At 34.3% G+C, this 21,676-nt stretch overlaps 1 protein-coding gene across 1 annotated transcript in view; it reads right to left on the minus strand.

Annotated features, from left to right (window-relative positions):
• Positions 1-20,647, minus strand: part of CCR6 (C-C motif chemokine receptor 6) — a 36,878-nt gene extending 16,231 nt beyond the window's left edge. Inside the window, exons 1-2 of the mRNA XM_031937498.1 lie at positions 20,480-20,647; positions 867-952 (exon numbers count right to left, since the gene is read on the minus strand). The gene's annotated coding sequence lies outside the window, so the exon portion shown is untranslated. The remainder of the gene's footprint in view (positions 1-866; positions 953-20,479) is intronic.
• Positions 20,648-21,676: the final 1,029 nt, after the last annotated feature.

The raw sequence follows: 21,676 nt of genomic DNA on the forward strand, positions 1-21,676 counted from the left end.
AAGGTTTTTCCCCAGTGACTTTTTTCTCTTTGTTCCTCTTGATGGACATATTGATACTTCTTTTTCATTTTTTTATTTGTAGACATTATATGTTTCAAATATTTTAGAAACAGCTTTGTTTAGGGTTCTCTTTTTCTATGTTTCTAAATGGTACTGACTTGGACAAGAGTTGTTTTCCACTTAGTATTAAAAAAAATTCCTATAGGTTAGGCAAGCAATCTTATTTTGGTTTAATTTCCTTATTTAATTACGGGATGTTATCTCTAAAAAAAACTTTCATTCCTTAGCAGTGATGTGCTATTTCTTCTAGTCCATTATCACTTGAACATATTAGCTTGATTTCCAGTTTGTAAGAGTTAAAAATAGAACTCCATATTCTAATTTATAGATTCATTGTTTTGTTTTGTTTTGTTTTTTGCATCTAAAATCATAGCTTAATGAATTTGAAGAACTGACTTCTAGGAATCATTGTTGTTGTTTGGAGGTAGAAAAGTTGATCAAAATACATATTTTTTTCAAGAAAGAGTCCACAAAATATTTTTATAAAACACACATAATCTCATGCAAGCTCTGCTTAAAATCAATTAAAATAAAATCAACATATAAGTATTTTTAACAAAAATGAGCCTCTTGTATAAAGTCCAGTACTTTCTTGCAAATTATCTATTAACTATATTTTTATAGAAGGCAAAGACAGACACATTATATATCTGAAACCATTTCATCCCACCAATATCTCAATAACCCAGTATTTTGCTTAAAAGAATCCCATTTCTGACATCCCCTTCTTTTGCAAAACAAAATTAATTTTTTAAAAGTTTGGTACTCTTGCATTCTGCTTTTTCATTGATCTCCCAATCACTCACCTGTGAATATCTCTAGAATTCTAAAACTATCCTCTGGTTATATTCCTCTCTGGGATAGTCCAGGCACACTCATCATCAATTTCATCCTGTTAACAAGATGTGAATTAAAATAGAGTCATAGAAAAACACACCAAAAGGCCAAGATTGTCTAAAAGTAAATTGCTGAATTACCACTTCCTATTTGGAAGTGACGCCTTTCTAGACCCACGGTGCATGCTAAACCATGCATGTCCTGTAGCTCACAAAATTAGACAGAAAGTATGTAGTCCTTGGGCTCTATGAACATTTAGAATAAAATAACAAAACCAGGTTTATGTGGAATGAGGTGAGAGGGAAGGTAATATGAAGGAGACCATCAGGCTAAGAACATCTTCCTCTCCCAATATGCTAAAATTTTCTGGAATCCATTAAAATTAGGGAAAATATACTCATTTAAAGACTGATCATTGTTTTGGCTTTCTTCTCTAATGGAAAGACCACCAGATTTGCAATCAGAAAACCCAGCTCTACTTTTTCCCAGCTGGCTGACTCTAGACAAGGAATTGTATTTTTCTGAGCTTTGATTTCTTTATCTACAAAATGGAGGTGATAATATTTTTACTACTTGCCTCAGAGTTGTCATGAAGATTAAATTATCTTAATCACAATATTAAATTCTGTGATCTTAAAACATTAAAAGTATATATATATATATATATATATATATATATATATATATACATAAGTTACTTATATTGTAGTAGAAGGAGCTAGGATTGAGGTCAAAAGACTTGGATTCAAGTCTTACAGTGACAGTGACAGTGACAGCCATATTGTTTTAAGAACAACTTTGAGTAGATAAGTTATTTTGACTATTATAAATACTTAAATTAACTGCAAAGCAAATATGAGGGAAGACACTATCCTCATCAAAAAAAGAAATTGCTAAATAGAAATATGCATGGAATGGTTTTACACATATATACTTATTTGTGTTTAATGAGAGCTATCTTTAAGTTGGGGGAGGGAAGAAAGGAGGAAAGAAAAAAAGGGAAAAAAGAAATGTACATGATAACTTTATTATACATTTAAAAGGAATATCAAGTTGTACATAATAGATTTGCAAATTTATATGAAATCTCTTTTCTATATTCTACTATGCTATGAAAATGTTTAATTCCACAAACTAAAAATTAAATAAAATTTTAAAAATCTTAGATTCAAATTCTCATTCTGGAATTTCTTAACTATAGGAACTTTGATAAATCAAGATCTTTGAGTTTTGGTTTTTTAAATCTGTAAAATAATAGTTGTGTTATTTACAGGGCTTCTTTGTGTGTGTGTGTGTGTGTGTGTGCGCGCGCGTGTGCACGTGCACATGTGAGATGCCTTTGGTAATCTCTGGACTCTCAGATGAATGTTTTTAAATGTATAAAATATACAAGCTTATGAAGAAAATCAATTATGTTGAAAAGCAGTCATTATCAACATATGGTGTAGGTTTGATTTTTTGTTTGTTTTTTGAAAAAACTCTGTGAGCCTCAGGTTAAGAACCTTTGCCTTATAGGATGGTTATAAGAAAAATGCTTTGAAAACTGAAAAATGCTGAATCAATGTGAGTTTTCATTATTGTCTACTCCCTCTTTCATTCCCAACACACAGACATACATGCACACACAAATAGAAGTGGATGAGTTAATTTCAGTAGTTGGTTATTTTATCCAATTTAAAAAATGAGATTTGGCTGACTTTCATGGTCAAAATTTCAGATTTAACTATTACTATTACATACATTTTTACTTAGAGAATTATGATTCCCAGGTGTATCGGAGAAAAGAGTCTCCTCCAAACTATATAGCCTTTATCGGTCTCAATGAAAGGGAGAATTTGAAGCTATTCCCCTTCTTCTATATGATTTACAGAGGAGTGTCTACTCATTAATCTTGACTTCATAGTAGGGACCCAAAGGAGAGGAAATTGAATGTGTAACATGGAGAATACAAAATTATATGTATTCTCCAGCCTGATCTCTGACACATGCTCAAGTGTGTTCCTTATGGGTATGCTCCCCAGAGACTATACAACATATTTGCCTATGAGACATATCTGCCTATCAGAGTTCATGTGTGGATTGTGGGTTTCTCTTCCCTAGTCTCCCCTCTCCTCACCACTTCCTCTCAAATCCCTGAGCCTTGTATGACACAAGATGGCCAGTGTTTATGACTCAAACCCAATATGCCATCATTCCTCTACAATAGGAATAGAAAATAGGAAAGGCAGAGGCAAATAAGTTACAATCAATAAGTTAATAAAAAAAATTAAGGAACACAAAATTGTGCCTCAATAATATCTATAGAGAAATAGTTTTAAGGCACAGAACAGCAATCCATGGCACTGGTGCCAAATATACCACATAAAAATCAATTCAACAGGCATTTATTTTAATTATAGGATTATACTATAATTATATAAATGTAGTTGCTATGCACTGTTTATACTGCTATGACAAACAGAATGGCATAGATGATAGAGTAGTTCTAGTCTTCTGACACTTATTAGCTGGGCAAGTCATTTAACCCTGTTTGCCTCCATTTCCTCATTTGTAAAATTATCTGGAGAAGAAAATGGCAAACAATTTTAGTATGTTCTCCAAGAAAACCCCAAATAAGGTCACAAAGAGTCAGACATGACAACAAAATCTATAACTAAGGTATAGACAGGAGGTAATCTCCACGGATGGAGGGAGTTCTCATACCAACAGAAAAATAAATATTTGACATACTCATGCTCATGGAAATGCATTAGACAGTTTTGAGATCTAGAATGATAGCCAACTGCAGGCAAAATGTGAGGTTTATTATGAGGGTCCTCCTACTTCCTTTTAAGTATGGGCCCTTCCTCCTGGAGTTCCTTTCACTCCCCAACACACAAACACAAACACATTTACACATACACACATACCTATCCCATGGTTGTTAGTTCAGTTGACTGTGGACTCCTAACTAGTATATTTTCTGAAAATTAAGGTGACAAACTTGATAACAGTTTAAATTTAATTGTATTTCATTTTAAAACCATTGTCCCAGTGATCACAAAATCATTCAATGCTATCACTCAAATAGGCAAATAGCTGGAAGGAATTTTGAAGATCACTTAATGCATTTTACAATCGATGAAACTCATGTTTAGGGAGATTACTCAAGTTTAGTCACACAGACAGGAAATAATAAAGCTTGAACTAGGTGAAATGTCTTGAGGAACAGTTACAGATCCAAAATGTAGGTTGATTCCCTATAATGAGAGAATGTGAAGTTTGTACAGAGGAAAAAAACATTAGATTTGGAAAAGGGGGTTGGGTTAGAATCCTGCCTCTGTCTTAAAAACGGTCAATTCTAGTGATTTGGAATTGACCCAGTACTCATAAAAGAAAGAAAAGAGGAATGGGCAATTATCTGCCAGTATACTTAAATGGCAATGATTCAACCATATGTCAATGTATTATTAGCACTAAAGAGGTCTATCTTTTTCCTGGAGAATGGATCTGGAATGTGACTGTGAGCTTCCTGAGATCTGTCAAACCCAGAGACACTATTCATTTCTGATGATTCATATGGGGACTAATTACATCACCAAAAGGAACCTAGAAAGTAATACTGGGAAATATGAAAGTCTAGGAAAAAGACTGAAGACAGCTGTAGTTGTGCTTTTGGTTTTGGTGTTTTGTCTTTTAATCACTAGTGCTGATTGAATATGGGAGTTTCAGAAAAGAAAGGTAGATTTAGGATGTTAACATCTGGTTAAAATAATGGTGTTTAAGAAAAGGATTTAAAATTTGAAGAGCTAAATTTAAAATTAGGAAGGATGAACTTTGGCTGTGAATGTCAGGGATGTACTGTTCAATGTTTAGCCAGTTCTCAAAAAATGTATGTACAACAAATTTTGAAAAAATCAATATATGTAGATCTATACAGATGTGTGGGAATATATATGTATATATGTGTGTCATATATATAGATATATCCTTAATTGTAGCCTGCTTAGGGGCAGTGGAGTAATTAAAGAGGGAAAAAGAATAAATCAAAAAGTGTGCAGCAGAGAACAAAAGAATAACCTACAAGGAAGCCAAGGAAAAATGAATACTCATGAATATAATGTCTTCTACTATTATATATAATTTCTTGAAATGGAAATTTGTTGTTGTGTGTTTTGAATCCTTCCTGGTGTTCTGCATAGAACATGACAATGTTTTGGTTTTTGGTTTTTCTTTTCTTTCGTTTTTCTATTCAGTTTTTTCTTATTTTGTATTTAGTTCAATAAATAATTTTTAAAAAATTTTCCTCATTAGCATTTCTTTCATCACTTTCTTGTTTAGAGTATCAACAAAATATAAATCAAACCCTGATTTGTAAACATGCCAATTTCTTAGTAATAAACGTCCACAATAAATTCAACAAGTGGTTCTGGAACCTAATCAATCTGTCTCCATAAATCCCCTGAAGGTAGATGACTCAATGGATCAAGTGCTGGATCTAGAGTTAGGAAAGCAGGAATTCAAAGCCAACCTCAGCCATTAACTATGTGACTGTAACAAATCATTTAACAGTTTCTCAACTATTAAATGGGGATGATAATAGCGCCTACCTCCTAGAATTTTTAGAATGAGATATTTATAAAATTCTTTAACAACCTTAAAGTGCTATATAAATGTTGGCTAAGTGGCATTAATAAAGTGCTGAGACTGCAATTAGGAAAATATGAGTTTAAATGCAGCCTCACACACCTATTAGCAGTGTAATTTGGGGCCGATTTCATTTCTTTTTTAAATAAATCTTTTTATTTTCAAAATATACTCATAGTTTTCAACATTCACCCTTGTAAAACTTTGAGTTTCAAATTTTTTTCTCCCTCTCTTCTGCCCACCCCTCCCCTAGACATCCAAATCCAAAATCCAAAATATTTTAAAAACGTACAATTCTTTTATTCATATTTCCATAATTATCATGGTGCACGAGAAAAATCAGATCAAAAAGGAAAAAAATGAGAAAGAAAACAAAATGCAAGCCAACAACAACAACAACAACAAAAGTGAAAAGGTGTTCCAAATCATTATTGATCAGAGAAATCCAAATTAAGACAACTCTGAGATACCACTACACACCTGTCAGATTGGCTAAGATGACAGGAAAAGATAATGATGATTGTTGGAGGGGATGCAGGAAAACTGGGACATTGATGCATTGTTGGTGGAGTTGTGAACGGATCCAACCATTCTGGAGAGCAGTCTGGAACTGTGCTCAAAAAGTTATCAAACTGTGCATACCCTTTGACCCAGCAGTGTTACTACTAGGTTTATATCCCAAAGAGATATTAAAGAAGGGAAAGGGACCTGTATGTGCATGAATGTTTGTGGCAGCCCTCTTTGTAGTGGCCAGAAACTGGAAACTGAGTGGATGCCCATCAATTGGAGAATGGCTGAGTAAACTGTGGTATATGAATGTTATGGAATATTATTGTTCTGTAAGAAATGACTAGCAGGATGATTTCAGAAAGGCCTGGAGAGATTTACATAAATCTGAGTGAAATGCTGATTGAATGCTGAGTGAAATGAGCAGGACCAGGAGATCATTATATACTTCAACAACAATACTATATGATGATCAATTCTGATGGACCTGGCTATCTTTGGCAATGAGAGGATCCAATTCAGTTCCAATTGATCAATGATGAACAGAACCAGCTATACCCAAAGAAAGAACACTGGAAAATAAATGTGGACTGCTTGCATTTTTGTTTTTCTTCCCAGTTTATTTCTACCTTTCTAAACCCAATTTTTCTTGTGCAACAAGAGAACTGTATAAATATGTACACATATATTGTATTTAAGATATACTTTAACATGTTTAACATGTATGATACTGCCTGTCATTTGGGGAGGAGGTGGAAGGAAGGAAGGGAAAAGTTGGAACAGAAGTGATTGCAAGGGACAATGTTGAAAAATTACCCATACATATGTTCTGTCAATAAAAAGCTATAATAAAAAAGCTATTGTTATAAAAAAAATAAAATAGAGCACAAAAAATAATTTTTAAGACTATTAATAATAATACCTACCTCTCAGAATTGTTGTGAGGATCCAATGAGATAATTGTAAAGCACTTAGCACAGTGCCTTGCATAAAGAAGGTATTATATAAGTGTTAGCTATTATTATCATTATCATTAAATACAACAAGAATTGTCAGTAACCAAGGTAAACAAGAAATCTTAATGCAGAAAAGTAAATTCAATCTTATAGGTATCATTAAAACATGGTAGAATGGGACACTTGAAAAATGTGATATATATTGAAGGGATATAATAGTTAAGAGGAGCAGTAGAATAGGATTAGTTATTAGGAAGACACACTCATTTAAGAAAGACTGCGAATTGTAGAAGGAAGTATGGTCAAGGATCATTTTGAAAAAGACTTCCTCACACACAGCACTCCATCTTCTTCTGCCTTTGTACTTTCTCTCCTCCAGAATGGAATGCCCTCTCACTTTGCCACTGTCTCTCAGAATCATTTATTCCTTTCAAAAAAAAATCTACTGAAGCAACATTTGTTACACGAAGTCTTTCTTGATCTGTTCCCATTTGCTAGTGTTCTCTCCCCATGCCTTCCAAAATGACCTTGCATTTATTTTGTATATACTTCTTTATATGCATTTTTCTCCCCCTTTCCCCATAGAATGAAGTTGCTTAGAAACAGAAATTGTTTCAGCTTTAACTTTTATCCCTAGTACCAAATATAATGCCTGCCTAGAACATACTATAAATAAATTCTTACCGATTTATTAATTGATTTATTTTAAAAAATCAAAAGCAATATGGGGGTGGGAGTACCCTGCAGACCACCTAATCAGAAAGAGATCACAAGTTTGGAAACAGATGCTGAGACAATACGCAGACAAGTAATAACTTCCACCACTGCTGCCTAAGGTCATCCTCCAGACCTTAACCATTTGCTTTGGTTCCATGTCCTGCAGTCCTTCACCTAAGGACCCCAAAATTTTATCAACTTCTATGTTGCAGCACCTTTACTTGGGAATTCCAGACTTTCCATCTGAACTGGTTAGCCTTTTTTTTTAAATGCATTGTTTTCTACAAGTGGTGTGAGCTTCCTAAAAGGAGAAAGTATCTCAAGTTTTCTATTCATCTCTCCATTGTTTGTTATGGCATACGCTTAATAAATGCAAGGAATTGTACTGGGCTCCTTTTACAAATTTCATTTGATCCTCACAACCATCCTGGGTAACAAATGTTTTTATTACCTTTTGTGTTATTTTTACAGTTGAAGAAATTGAGGCAAACAGATAAGTGACTTGTTCAGGGTAACACAGCTAATTAATGTCTGAGGTCAGATTTGAGTTGTCTTCCCGATTCCAGGCTCAGCACTCTATCCACTGCCCCATCAGTTGTTTTCGAATGCTTTTTCTTTCACTTATTAAGGATTTTTCCAAGGTTATCTTAGTTACTAGGGCAACCAAGGTTACTAGTAAATGCCTGAGGATGGAGAAGAACTCAGGTCTCTTGACTCCAGAATTAATATGTTCTTCAATTTGCAATACTGCTTCACATATGAAAATAAATCTTTGGAAGATTAGCTAACACCAGAGTGTGCCTCTAAGGCTCTTATTTGGCCTGAAAATTTTATTGCCAGAGAGTTATTATACTTTTCCTTGCTAGATGGCAGACTTCCCTATGTGCCATTATTGTTTTAAATAAAAGTCAAATTAAACTAACTCACTGTAAAGAAGGAACTAAACCAGGAGACACGGCAGAAAGGTCACAAAAATGTGCAAGATATTGGTTGTGTAGTCTGGTCTCAGATCCCTACTAACTGTGTGAAACTTGACAAATCACTTAATCCTATTTACCTCTATTTTCTAATCTATAAAATGAGTGGGAGAAAAAATTGGCAAACTGCTCCAGTATGTTTGCCAAAAAAATGTCAAATGAGGTTATGAAGAGTCAGACATGACCGAAATGATGTAACAAATTAGAATGTAAGTTTTGTGGTGGTCAGGCACTATTTTTGCTTGTGCATTTGTATTACTCATATTTAGCACAGAGCTTGGTGCATAGTAAGTCCTTAACTGTTTGTTTATGCAAAAAAAAATATATTGGTTGTACCTCCAAGTAGTTTTCAATACAACTTGGGGAAATGGCATCATCCTACAAAGAAAATGCAAGCTAGGGAGATCAGGCCCCTTCAGAGAGGGCAGAGTTATTGAGGAATATCTAGCAATGCAGCCTTTGGCTCCTAAGGAATTCTGCTAATCCTTTTGCTTATTCTTATCAGATCTATTCATCAATGTAATATTCAAAATAGCTTTGTTAGCTGTATGTGGATACCAAGCTATCTCAGCATGAAACCCCACAATCTTCTAACTTTGTTCTCTCTCTCTCTCTCTCTCTCTCTCTCTCTCTCTCTCTCTCTCTCTCTCTCTCTCTCTCTCTCTCTCTCTCTCTCTCTCTCTCTCTCTCTCATTTTCCCTCTCTGTCTCTTTCAATCTCTCTCTATGTCTCTGTCTCCCTTTCCTCCTTTCTTGGGTGCACTCAGATATAACTGTTTTCCCAGGGTCTGACAGTAACAGGAACCAGTAACTGCCAGTGAAGCAGTTGTGTGCGTCCTCTTGTGTACGGACCAACATGTACAAGTATTTTGTTTATTTTTCAGTCAAGGTTGTGGTTAGCTTAAGGAGGCCACATCACTGTTTCTTGAAACCCCAAACTTAGTGAATAACAAAGAAGTTGGACAATAACAAAACAATACAAGAGCTGTCATGAGATAATGCATGATTTAGGCTAAATGCGCCTTATCAGATGGCATCCAAAGTTGACAGTGGGTGAGCTTAAAGGATATGTGATCAACCAGTCAGTGGGTTGGAAGATAGTACCCTTCCCACTCTCCTACCAATGCCCACTCATGGAATTTAACTGCAATGCAATAAACATATCCTTTCTACCTTATCACCCTACCCTACTCCACCCTGACCTCTTTCAATATTGTGCATACTTCTAACTTCCCCTCTTCTGCATCAGGTCTCAGCCCCTAAGGGAAGTAGAAGTTATGACCCAATTGCAATCCAGGTTCCCATAGCAATGGCTTCTCAGATATCAATGGGAAAATTACACATACACTCACTCTGACACACCCAGCTCCAACTCTCCAAAATATTTCTGGCCTCAGGATTTTGGAAGAATGACTATTGAGTTGGTTCTGTTCTCCGAGGCACTGACTTATGAACAAGAGCCTCATTTCCCTGCTTTTAATGTAGGGGATTGATATAGTGATTAATATAGGATGGCAAGACATCATAGATCTCATGAACTTATTTCCTACCCCTAATACATCCCTCTCCCAAACTTCTCTATCTCTACTAAGCAACTGCCATTTTTCTGGCCACCCAAACTTGCAACCTTGGTATCTTCCTCAATAACTTATTTTCTCTCATTTTATATATCCAATCATTTGCAAAATCTTGTCATTTCTATCTGTGCATCTCTTGGATCTATTCCTTTTCTCCATTTACCCAGGTACCATCCTAGTTTGAGCCCTCTTCATTTCTCAAATGATTTTGGCAATGACCCCCTAATGGGGGTCTCTCAGATTATAGTCTTTCCCCATTCCAATCCATTTTCCATATACTTGCCACAGTGATTTTTCAAAAGCCAAAGTATGACCAGCTCATCTTCCTTCTCAATAAGATTTTCTCTATGAATTCTGGGATCAAATATAGACTCCTCTTTAGGGTATTTAAAATCTTTTTACACTTGTCCTTAATCTATTTCAGTGGCCAAATTCCTCTCTTCCTCTCTCCAACTCTCCAATCCAGCCAAAGTTGTCCTTTTTGCTATTCCTCATGCTTTCAAAAACAATAACAAATTTAGATATGACAAGTATACATTAAGCAGAATCACAGAAAGACAGAAGAATTGATTTGCATTGAAAACTTTCTGCTGAATTAAAATCAGAACCAATTTACTTTTTCATATTTTTTCATTTCATGTTAAATAGCCACATTACTCTAATGAAGAGTTATCTTAACTGTCATGAACTAATAATAACATTGCCATTATGTAGCTTTCAAAATTCCTGTATTTGGCCACCTGTACTGATACCATTAGCTGAATGAATAATTACTAACAAATAATTATTATTTATTTCTGACTTACCCTTACTATTTTTATTAATATGTTAACAAGAACAAAAAGGCTTATAAGCTTTTAACAGAAAAAATTTTAAAACATCTTGAAAATACTTCATCTTTGTCTCATCCTTTTTTATTTATCCTTACTACTTTTGTATCTGTTTTATAATACACGATATATGAGCAGAACAATACAGATATGCATATATATGTACATAACTTTTAGATAAATTAATATACCTGTTTTGGCAAGGCACAGCCACTTGACTTAGATCAACATCTAAGAGGACTGCATAAAACATTTTAACTTATGTACCTGAGAAAGCCACATTAAATAAAGAGATTTTCTAATGTATATGTCTCAGTTTGACCTGACAGATAGATAGAAAAGGAATATAAAACAAAGCAAAAGAGAACATTGTCATGTGCTCACCAGAATATCAGGGAGGATTCAAAATATGTAACAATGAATTACCAGTTCAAGAAAGTATGTATATTAGTAGAAGGAATATATTCATAAGTATCCTTTTTTTCTTTACTTACTTGTAAATTGTTTTTTTATTCTCTGTTCCTCACCTTTTTTACTTTATTCTTTTTTTCCCTCTTTCATCCCCCCCTCACTCCCAAGCAGAAAAGGAAATGTGTAGATACATGCTCATACATACACACATACACATGTATCTTTCCTATCCCTGCTGACTCTTTGCTTTAATTCTACTCCTTAACTTACTTTGCTATTACTTAACCACCTCCCATCCATGGATCCCTCCTTTGTCTTCTTTTGGAAATAATCTTTAAATCTTTTGACTTTGCATGGCTAGTAGTGGGACATATGAACTATCTGCTAATTGTTTCTATCTCTTTTGTCACATGATCAACGTACTTCTTTGTCCTAGTCACATTAGTGTCTTTCCTTTCTTTTGTTCAGTCCTTCACTGGTAATATATTGCAGCCTATCGATGGCACAGTAGGTAAAGCTCTGGGTCAGGAATCAGGAAGACTCATCTTCCTGAGTTTAAATTTAGCTTTATTAGCTGTGTGACTTTGGGCAATTCATTTAATCCTGTTTGTCTCAGCTTTCTCATCTGTAAAATGAGCTGAAGAATGAAATGGCAAACCAGATCAGAATTTGTGCCAAGAAAACCCCAATAGGGGTCATGAAGACAGTCACTACTGAACAACAACATCAATAATCCATATTCACCTTGTACAATTCTGACTCTTCAGTGACTATGCTTCATAATATATTTCTCAGTACCATGATTCACAACCATATAGCATCAATGAAACTTATGAGACTTAAGCAAAATGAGTCTTTATTTCTAGGGAGAAACTTGATAAAAACCAAAAAAATAAACAATTTCCAATGGCAATCCAATCCACTCCCTTCCTGCTATTCAATTCTGGATCTATTTCATAGTCTGTCAATAGTATCTTTCAGGATCTATGTGATTATGGATGGCAAGAAAAGCCTGAGCAGTGTCTTTGGGCTTGTGGAAATTAGTATAATATTATATATAAATGAGAATACACATAGGATTCTATTATCGGCCTTCATGACAATGGATATCACTGATGGGCATGCCCTGTTTTATGCTTCACTTGAAATTAATTTAATCACCAATCAAATTAATTTATCAGGTAAGCTCCTTGAAGACAAGGACTTTCTTTTTTGTATCCCCAGAGCTTAGCACAATGACTGCATATAATAGGTACTTAAATGCTTATTGAATTGAATTATCAAAAGATCACATAACAAGTTCATATTATTATGGTTTCACATAATTTTATATATTTAACAATAATGTATTGGACAGAATCTTAAATTTTAAATATTTGTTTATTAGACATCTTGTTTGACCAGGGTTTCAAAGTGATATAATCTAAGTCTTCATAATGTCAATGGAATATTGAAATTAAAGAAATCCTGGATTATAATCATCAAAACAATAAGGATCTGTATATGGTTCTGAAAGATTATGCAGACTTATATTTTACAATGTTATAGCAGCATTTTTGATAGGAAAAAATTAGAGGGAAAATGAGTGCTCATTTATTTGAGGAATGCCTAAAGAAATATTGGTAAATCAATATAATAAAATGTTATTGTTCCATAAAAATATAAAGATGAATCTAGACAAACACACAAACTTATAGGAACTAATATACAACAAAATGAACAAACAACACACATTTATTAGGGGCCTATCAGTTGCTGTGTCCTATATATAGGCAAATATGAGAAAGTTTCTGTATTCAAGGTGTTTACATTCTATTGGAGAGACAACATGTATACATGTAAGTTTCAACAGAATATATGCATAAATCACATGGGGAAATCTGAAATAGGAGGACAAAAATGAACACTTGAGAAGATCAAAAAAGGAATTATATTGGAAGTAGTCCTTGAACTGAGCTTTGAAAGAAACTTAGGTAAGCAATGGAAAATGATATAGCAAATCACTTCATTATCTTTGCCAAGAAAATTCCATTTGAGGTAAAGGAAAGTCAGATACAACTAAATAATTAAACAGAAACAACAGTTCCTAAAAGGGAGAAGGGAGTGTACTATAGATGTACAGAAATGTCTCTGTAAAAGTATAAATCTGCATTATAGAATCTCATATGTAAGGAAAAGAAAGGTCAGTTTGGCTAAACCATAGAATGCATGAAAAGGAATAATGTACAAGAAACCTAGAAAGGTAGGGTGCAACCTGGTAGCAAAGGACTTTGAATGAACAAACAGAGAAGTTTGCATTTAGTCCTAGAGCTAATGAGGAACCACTGCATTTTAATAAGCAGAAAACTAGTATTGTCAGACCTGTGCTTTAGGAATAAATCCTTGAGAACAATATGGATGATGGAGGAGGAAGACACTTGAAGCAGTCTAATTAGAAAAGTTCTTGAAATAATATAGACATGAGGTAAAAGTCTGATGTTGGATACTCACTTTCTACATGAATGAAAAGAAAGAAATATATTTTTAAAATATTGTAAAAATAAAAATTTACAAAATGTTATCATTTCTTGGACATGTGGGAAAATGAAGTTAGTCATAACTCCAAAGAGGGAAGATGATGATACCCTTGATGGAAATTGGAAAGTTCAGAAGACAAGGGTGACATAATCCTAGTGAAAATATAATGAAGTCTGTTTTGGATGTATTGAAGTTGTGATCTATATAGGACATCCAGTTGAAAATATCTAAGAAACATGTAGAGATGAGAAATTGGAGCTCAGGAGACATAACAAATCTGGTCATAGTGATCTGAGGACCATCTCCTTAGAATTTTCTTGGCAAAGATACTGGAGTGATTTGTTATTTCATTTTCCATTGGTTTTCTAAGTAAGTCCAAGGTCCCTCACAAAGGTTACTTCCCTATTAAAAAATCCTCTATCATACTTCAACAAGATGAGGACTGTGTCATTTTTCATTTTTATCTCCTATATACCACATTATGCATTAGGTGATAACAGTGTGTAAAGCCTTAAGCATAAAATCAGGAAGACTCATCTTCTTGAGTTCATATCTGCCTTCAGACAGTTATTAGTTATGTGATCCTGGGAAAATCACTTAATCCTGTTTGCCTCAGTTTTCTCATCTGCAAGATGAGCCAGAGAAGGAAATGTACCGATACCAAATAAATGTGTCTTTGCCTCCAGTATTGTTGACAAGAAAGCACCAAACAGAATGGCAAAAAGGTCAGACATGACAAAAAAAATTGAGCAACAACAACAACAGAAATTAGTAATAATAATAATAAATAGTGGGGGTTTTTTCCATCTAACCATATTGCCCTTAGAGGCAGACCAGACTCATTACACATATATTTTATGTAATATGTATCTTCCTAGTTTGAGAATGTAACAGAGCAACTATTAATTTTGGTACAAGAGGCCTCTGGTCCTTCAACCTCAGTAGGCAAAGAATATACTTAAAATCCTAAAAACAGTAATAAAGAAGCCTTTGTCCATGTTCTGGAAGCACTTACATAAGGAGACATGTGAATGAATAGAGACTTCTTTACAGAGCCTGCAGTATGCTCCAACTGATGACAAACCCAAAACAGATTGAGTTTACAGTTAGATCTTAACCTATGCCAGGAAATCTATATAGACAAAGACAGTGATTTTTAGTTGTAGTCAAGCATCTGTGTATCTACGAGTTTGTCGCACGACTCTCTTTTCCTTCTGAAACCCTCAGTCATAGATTATTTGCCAGGCTTTGATATTTGCAAAACCCACAGATGAAGATTTGTAAAAAAAAAAAATCTCTTGCAGCTGCAAAGATCTGGTAACCTCAGTTACTAATAATGTGAGGTTAAAGTCATAGGTTGAATAAATGATTTTATTCTCAGACCTTCCACTGACTCATTGCACTCCTTGGTGACCCAAATTATATAAACTTTCAGGGCTTCCATTTTCATTCTGTGTGAATGACAAAGTTATTGGAAGTATTACTTACATGATCATTTATCAAAGGCAGAGCAAGTAGTCGATTGAATGATCAATCAATCCACAAGAATTAATTAAAAGCACCAATTATGCACCATGCATTGCTCTAGGGATTGGGGACACAAAAACAAAAAATAAAAGTCATTGCTCTTAAGGAGCTTACCTTTCACCCAGGGAAATACTAATTCTACATAAACATACATATATGTGAGCATATAAATTTACATATGTATTATACATGTATATACATTCCTCATATACTTACAAAATAAAAACCACACACCAAAGAAAAAAGGACATGAAAAGTTGCTAGAGGTGGGGAATGAGCAATGGTTTTATGGAGAAGGTAGTCCTTAAGCTTAGTCTTGAATGTCAGGGATTTTGTGAGTCAGCTGTCAGTGAACATAGATGTATATATGTATGTATATGTATATGTATAGATATGTATATATTTGATTAGATTAAAGAAGCTCTTTTCTGTCTTATTTCTCACTTAGCCTTAATCACTAATTGGGCACTGCCTCAGTCAAACTGAGACCTCAATTTAAAAAGGCTAAGGTCTCCCATTACGTCCAGGACCATCTCTAGGCAACCTGATCTATATCTGGCCACTAGACCCAGATGGTTCTGAAGGGAAAAGTGAGACAGGTGACCTTGAACAGCCCTCCCTTACTTAAATCCAACTCACCTGCATATCATGGTATCATCTTCCTATTGTCATGACCCTTCTTATGGCTCTATGTAACTTAGTTTTTCATTCTTATAGATTTCCAGAATTAGAAGGAATCACTTTAAGGACCACCTAGTCCAATTCCTTCAGTGGAAATACTGATGGATACTTAAAGACAACAAGATTTCCTAAATGGTAGGAAAAAAGACTAAAACCCAACTTCCCATCCCGTGTTCTTTCCACAAATTACACGGAGCTTCTAGGCTAATCCCAGTAAGCCATTACCAGCATTACCAAAGAGTGTATAATTCATTGACTAAATAATTTTTGGGGGAATAGACTCTCTAAACACTGAGGAGTTCCTAGGAAGGTTGTCACCAACCAGGAAGAGAAAAGTACTGAAGAAGGAGTTTGGGGGATCTTACTACACATTACACTTTTGGTTAGCGCTAACTCTCAAGTTAAAATTAATTCATTAGTTCTAGGTTCTGTTCTTTCCTATTACTTTTGTTCTAATAAGATGTTATCTGAACTGTTGTCATTTTGTTGATTTGTCTTGCCCACTAGATCACTTTCCATGTCTAACCCCACCCCACTTCCTTCTTCTGTTGTTTCCCCCAGATGTCAATGTCTTCCCCTTTCAGTTTATCCTCCCTTTGCTTATTTTGCAAGTATTTTAGATTGCATATTCTTTTGTCCATCTTTGTATTTTCTATGCTCAGCACAGTGTCAAGCACACAATAAGTGCTTGATGAATAGTTGTCAAATGGCTAAGTGACTTTCTCTTTGTTTTATTTTCATGGCATTTTATAATATGCTGAGACTCCCTTCCAAATGCCCCTCATTTTTTTCATTATGCATCTTCTTTCCTTTAGTTAATACCTTCTCCCTCTTCTAATGTAATGCCAGAGAAACTGAGGCAAAACAGAAATTAATTTTTCATCTTTCTAATGTAGAGAGTTTAGACGAGCTGACCAAATCAAACTCATGTTCAAAAATTATTCAGCACTGAGGAACTGAGGCAGGGAACTTTTATAACTAACTAGGCTTTGCAAACGCAATAATCTGAGTATACAATCTTATATGGGAAACAAAGGCAGATGAGGACACTGGGTAAGCAGACAAACAATAGGAAAGGATCATAACTTAATCCTGAAGGATAAGGGTCAAAATAAGAAAGTCGAGGGCAGGAGACAGCAAGACAAGAGGCAATACTCAAATGGAAAGGGAATTATCCCAGCAAGGATTGAGATAATTCATCTGGATTTTATGGTACAATGGAATGTAAAGTGAACAGAGCTTCAAGGTTTTTCCTGACTCAATTCTCCCAGGCCTAATGGCAAGGAAGAGGGGTAACCATAATAATTTTATTCAAGGCATAGCAATTCATCGCATAACAATTCAGAGCATAACACTAGTATTCTCTCCTACCATCATCTTCTACTTTATCTGAAAATAAGTAATAAAGAAAAAAGGGGGGGGGGAGTAAAGAAAGGACATACTTTTAAAAATATCAGTCTCATTAGCTCTGACTTGAAATTTTGATGTGGTCTTTTTGGCATTTAGGGACTAACTACTAATACTTTGGCAGGGAAAGAAGGTGTGATCTAGAGAGAAGGAATTCCCAAGGTAGAAACTCTCTCCATTGATACAAATGTGAAACTTACTGTCTCATTTTAGATGAATGTCATTATGCCTTCCTTCTTGACAGTCAGAAATTTAGCTATTCTATATGTAAATTTTTCAAATAACTGAAGTCCCCCTTTCTGAGAACTGAAACTAACTTTTGAAGCTATTTTTTTTTTATTGAAAAAGCCTGTATCAGGGTACATAGTGTGCTTTCTACATTATTGAGATGGATAGAGTAGTTTCATAATTAATTTCCCCAACCTGATTTGAGTTTTGAGTCCTTGTTCCAGCTTTTTTAGCTTTTGCCTCTTTCCTCCTCATGATCAGATTGTCAGCTATTAATTCTGGCTCTAATCAAGATATCTTGTCCCCATATTCCATTTCATTTGCTGCCTCTAATCTGTTATTGGTCAGGATATCTGAGTAATCAAGCTTCCCAAGCAGAGTAATCAAGTTTCCCTAGTAAAAGTCAATAGCTTTTGAACTAGGGTCTGAAATTTTCTATGAGTAAAATATATGAATCTCAGGGCATAGACAACATATCACTTATTTTTACTATGCACATGACATACTTTTTAAAAAATGTTCTCCCCCTCCCTTTTTCCTGTTATCAATTTTGATTGTCTCTCAATTGAAATTTAGAATATCTTTGAGATAAGTGAAGTGTTTGTATTTTGGATCTTGGAAAGATAAAGTAAAAGCCATATAATACTATTATGTTAGATCCTATATCTAATCCTATTTTATCTCTCACTTCAATTCATTCCAATTCACTAAGTATTTATTGTTTTCTATGTTCCAAGTATTGCACAAGGCACTAGATATTCTAAAGGGAAAAAACATATTTCTACTCTCAAAAATCTCATGTTATATAGAAGCAATGAGGGATATAATTTATACAAAATTTATCCCAATTTATTGTCACTAAAACTTCATTAAAGGAAGTAAATAAATCAGATATAAATGTATGTTAGCTTTGGAAACTGTCAAACATAAACACTCGATTAAGCTAAGTAGATGTGCATTGTGCAACTGCTAAGAGATGTGATCTCTGAAAATCTTTTAAAATATATATATAATCAATTTTATTATATTCTCTTTTATTTTTCAAAAATAGTGAATACTACAATTGAATAAACACTATAATGTTAAATTCTAATAAATGATGTCAATCCAGATGTCAGATTTGCATGTTAGAATTAAGATCCTTTAAGAGCAAGGTCTAAATTCTAAAAATAATTCTCCAGTTATAGACCGAATCATTTCTGAGGTCATACTGTAATCTTTCTAAATGAATTCAAAGAAGTAGCTGATATAACACAGTGGCCACTAATATTTATCTAAAACCCATTTACTGAAATGACAAAACTAATGTCTACCCATTTTTGCTGCTTTTTTCAGACATCTTCAGACCTTTCAGTTGATGGATCATGTTTTCTTCCCTTTCTTTCACTGGGGAGATGGAACCTAAATGTTTTTTAGAATTTACATTCTAAATGGTTTTTTTCCCAGGCCTTGTTGAATTATAGCAGCATGAGTTTTCTTCAGTAGGGAATGCAACTATTTAGGTTGATTTATTATTACCTATGAATATAGCTTCATAGGGAATGTGGGAAGAGAAAAGAATTCTAGTCTTAAAGTCAGAAAAGACTTGGGTATTAATCCCACTTTCAAATGTTATTAGTTTCATAAAACTGAACAAGTTGTTAACCTAGATGAGCCTCAGTTTCATTATCTGTAAACTGAAGACACTATTTCCCTAGAAATCCTAGAGGATTGTTATGAGACTCAAATATGATGTACATGTAGCACTTTAAACTTCAAAATTCAATGAAAATGTCCATTGTTGCTGTTATGTTTATGTTCTCTCCACTGTATTTTTTTTCTTCTACACATCAACACCTTCATTGATTTTTATTTTTTTTCTACACACTCTTCTTTATTTTCTGCAAAATTTTCTACAAATTTCCCATCTTTCACATTACTTGCAACTGCTACTGTGAGACCCAGCATCTCATTCTGCTTGCCTGCAATGTCCTTCTGCTGTTTCCTGCCAATTCCCGGGGGTCGTACAACATTATAGATTCATAGAATGTGGAGCTAGCAAAGAATCTTAACTAAAGTACATAATTACAAAATCACTGGATCTAACTAAGCATCAGAACAAACTTCAGTGGTCACCTATTTCAACCAATCCTTAGAAAAACAAACAAACAAACAATTCTATCCAAAGTGCCTAAGAAGCCTCACTAGCTATTGCTTGAAGATCTCTGGAGATGGGAAACCCATTGCCTCTCAAAGGAATCTATTTCACTTTTGAACAGCAAACTTAATTATAATCTATTCCAAACTCATTTTATAAGATGGAAAAGGTCAAGCGATTTATCAGTTAGTGAACAGGAAAGGTACAACTAAAATCTGAATCTTCTGTTTTCCAATTCAGCATTCTATCCACAACATGCTGTTCATATGAATATATATATATACATATATATATATATATATATATATATATATATCCTCCCTAATATTGTCTAATAATAGTCTCCTCAATAAATATCATTGGCTGACTGATATACGTCAAGCTATAAATTTACATAATATATTTTGCACAAAAATGAAAATTTTAAAATAAATTTGTAAAAAAAAATCCTATGAGGAAAGATAAGGAAAAAAATTACCACTTACCAACGAAGAATGCTATCTTTAGGTCTGTGACTTGCTTCCACAGATATCTTTTACTAAGACTTCATACTTTTCTCAACTAGCATTAACATATAAATGGCTATTTTCTCAATTACTAAACTCCTGAATTTATACTATGAAAATGATATTTTGCTTGGAACACTTTGGGGCTTTTTTCTCATATAAAGCCTCATGTGATTTCTCTTTCTTTTATGCCCAACAAACAAGATAATGTGGTGAACTATCTCACCACAAGTTTCATCCCTTTAAGTTTCATACCTCTGATCATAAAAAGGTAACAAGGTGGGGGAGGGAAAAGTAGATATGTAACTAGGTCAACTACATAATTTTAATTTCAGATATATTTTTCGTGCTAATATTTTATCTTAATTTTTGTGGGATAAGCCAGAAAAGGGACCCCTATATTTTCCTCCTGACCATTGGTAGGCTGAAGATTCCAACACTTGCCACAATTGATTCAGTCACTTCCCTCCCAGTCTGCTGCTGGTTTTCTGGGGCCTGACCTGAACTGGAGTGCACTTCAATTTGACCCCAGTAAGACATACCTTTTCTATCAAATTTGTAAATTGGCTTAAGTAAAAAAATTGTTTTACCCCATCCTTTTGTGTGTTCTGCAGCTTCAGAATTCATTTTGAGGCATTATTTAAAGGCATTTGGGTAGACTCAGAAAAATCCCTGGCCTTTCTCTACTATCTTGGCTTTATCCCTTTAAGTTGATTCTCGAAAAAAATTAAGGGATTCTAAGAGGCAAAGGTGAGAAGGAAGAACATTATAGGCAGGAGAACACTTTCAGTAACTGTCATGGGGGTTGGAGCATAAGGATGAGGATGAGGATGAGGATGATGATGACGGTGGTGGTGGTGGTGGTGGTGATTTATATGTCATGAACCTTATTAAATATAACAAAAAAACAGTGTTATTTGGGGAGTCAACCCTAGAATCAAAATCGGGTGGCAAAATTTCAGTTAAAAGGGACTTGAGAGTTGTCCAAGTAAAATCCATACCATCAACAGGGCCCCCATTTTATGGGTTAGTCATTTTTATTTGTGTCTGACCCTTTGTGACCCATTTGGGGTTTCTTGGTAGAGGCAGTGGAGTGGTTTGGCATTTCTTTCTTCAACTCATTATACAAATAAGGAAACTAAGACTGACAGATTTATCAATGATTTATCCAGGGTC

This window comes from Sarcophilus harrisii, chromosome 4 (assembly GCF_902635505.1).
Source record: "Sarcophilus harrisii chromosome 4, mSarHar1.11, whole genome shotgun sequence".
Lineage (NCBI taxonomy): Eukaryota > Metazoa > Chordata > Mammalia > Dasyuromorphia > Dasyuridae > Sarcophilus > Sarcophilus harrisii.